Source organism: Mus caroli, unplaced genomic scaffold (assembly GCF_900094665.2).
Source record: "Mus caroli unplaced genomic scaffold, CAROLI_EIJ_v1.1 scaffold_20065_1, whole genome shotgun sequence".
NCBI classification, from domain to species: Eukaryota; Metazoa; Chordata; class Mammalia; order Rodentia; family Muridae; genus Mus; species Mus caroli.
In genome coordinates, this window is record NW_018391359.1 from 9,442 (window position 1) to 12,300 (window position 2,859).

Below are 2,859 nucleotides of genomic sequence, written 5' to 3' on the forward strand. Positions count from 1 at the left end.
TGCCAGTCACATTTACCTTCATAGTAAACAAACCACCGACCGAAACACACACACACACACACACACACACACACACACACACACACACACCCCTAACCCTGTAAGAAGGTAAATATCAAGTCAAGAAAAAAGTACATCTCCATCATTACAAAGAAGAGGTCTGCTTGCTGTCCTTCATTCCACAATGTCTGTCTGAAGAATCCAAACTCTGTCCTTTTTATATAAAGTTAGAATAGAATGGGCAAAAGGTTGCAGATGGAATCAAGAGAGAATTGTATTTATAGAAAACAGGAGGGAGGAAGGAGTGTCCCCAAGCAAAGCCTTCACTGTCACTTCTTGCTGGCCCTCTTGGCACTTGAATTGGCTTTGGGCATCACGGGTTTGGCCTTCTTGAGTTTGGATGGCTTGACTTTGACAATCTTGAGCTTTTTGGCTTTCTTGGGCATGGCAGCTGGTTTCTTCTAGGCCTTCTTTACCAGGGTGGCTTTGGGTTTCTTGCTTGGGGCTTTGGGGACAACCTTCTTGGGCTTGGCTGCCTTCTTTGGAATGGTCACTTTCTTGACTTCCTTCTTGGTCTTCTTGAAAGCCACTGACCTCTTGGGCTCATCGCCCTTGGCCAACCTGAAGAACCCCAAGGCACCCACACATTTGGTTTGCTTGAGAACACCAGTGGTCACTAGGCGCTTGATGGACAACTTGGTCTGGGAGTCAGTGTTCTTACCCACCTTGTAGTGACTCTTGATATACTTTTGGATGGACTGGTGTGAGGAGCCTGCATGATTTTTCTTTGCCTGTATGGCAGCCACAACCATGTCTGAATACTTGGGGTGATCCACTGACTTCTTGGCGGCCTTAGCCCACTTGGGCTTCACCACTGGGGTGGAGGTGGAGTTCTCAGTCATGGTGGCCAGCCTGCTCCCACTGTTCAAGGAGCCTTCTGTTAGGCCAGCCCTCACCAGAGGCTGTTTAGAACCTGACTTGAGATCTGCTCTCTGGCTCCACTAGCAGGCCAAAGGAAAGTAAGGTTGCTGGGGATGTGGGAGATGCATGGCTCCTGTCCTCTCTGCTCTGCTCGCCCAGCCCTCACCATTCTGTCATTCTGTTGCTCACTGGGTGCCTGGCACTGCCTCTGCCTTCATGGCCTCCCTTTTCCCAGCTCTGCATCTGGCAACAAATACTGTTCTTAATTCTCAAGTTACATGCTTAGCAAGAAGTTGGCATCACTTCTTAAAGGCTGTCTTTAGTCATTGTTCATTTGTAATATCTCTTGTCCTATAGAAACAACTTAGGGGAGAAATGGTTTACTTTAGCCATTTTCATGGAGGCAGAAGCCTGAGGCAGCCTCCTTACATTTCCTTGTATCAGGAAGCAGAGAGAGAATTCTGATCAACAAAGGTGAGACTATATAGCCTTCATGCATCTACCCCACAACAACCCATTTTTCTAGTTAAGCCTTACCCCCAGGTTTCATAAACATTCAACAGCTGAAGACTAAAGTGGGGGACATTCAAACCATAATGACAGTTGACCAGGTCCCCTTTTATTAGTTACTGCTGACAGTCTAAAAGATCTGCGGCTCAGCCTTCACTGCACATTAGGAAACCTTCTAACACCTGGAACAGTTAGAAGACTGCGGAAGACCCCTTCTTTAAAGGTTCAAGTTTATGAAACAGAAGTGAGAATCATTATGAAACACTTTATCTAAATAATAAGACATTTGTTACTACATTTTAATACTTCACACATTTTATACTTGAGGCATGTCATGTCATACAGTTTATATGACAGTACAGGATTCTACAGTATATGTGACATAGGAAACACCTCATTGTATTGTTATAAACACAAAGTGTTTTAGGTTTTATACAAGTTTAGTTGACCCTCCTTGTTAGCATGACATAAGTGACGAACTTACAAGTGGCCAGCATGTCCCTTCCTTATTACATTATTCCTTTTTGGATATTGTAAAATTTGGGCTTATGGCTCTGTATTTGGTGAAATAGCTTGCCTTCTCCAGTCTTTTTATCAGTGGACATATGATCATTGAAGAAGTATGAATCTGTCCCTTACAGATAGAAGAACCTTTCTGGTAGAATAACTATCACAGTTAAAAATATCATTGGCTGCTGTAAAAGATAGTTCTTGAATTGGTTCAAACACAAGCCTTCATTTGCATAGGAAGTTTGGTTGCAACTGGTAACAGACTTACACTCTTCTCTTTGGTCCAAACAGAAACTTCATTTGGATAAGGTCTTATGTCAGTGCTAAACATAGTCCTTCATTTGCATAATGGGGGCTCTTGTGAGTGGTTTAAAAGTAAGAATTGTAAGAACTGTAAATGGTCCCAATACAAAGGTTTCTTTGCATATCATGTCTAATTGTGAAAGTTATTAAAACAAGAATAGTATGATTGTTCATACCCAGTCTCTTATTGATATAGTAAGGGTATTGTGACTTTTCATAGTAGGTATATTAGGACAGAAAAAATAGTGATTATCATTATCACTGCAAACACTATCCTTCTTTAGCTTGAGAGCTTGGTAATTGCAGGTGGTGCAAATTACATTCTTTTGATTGGTACAGTCATAATTCTTCATTTGCATAAGAAACTTGGCTCCTTATTAAATTCCAAGAGTGCTATGATTAGTAAACATAGGATATCTCATTTGCATAGGAGGCACTTTGTGATTGTTTCAAATAAATTGTATGATTGGTCCAAACACAAACCTTCGTTTGTATAAAATGCTTTCTTCTGACAGTGATCAAATGGAGCATACTGTGATTCGTCCACACACAGTCTTTCATTTACATAGTTCGGTTATTGTGACTTGGTTTTGATTGGTTTAAGCATAAGCCTTT

General features: G+C 41.6%; 1 pseudogene; it reads right to left on the minus strand.

The window, feature by feature from the left end:
* Window positions 1-329: 329 nt before the first annotated feature.
* On the minus strand, window positions 330-902 carry LOC110289137 (annotated as a pseudogene).
* Window positions 903-2,859: the final 1,957 nt, after the last annotated feature.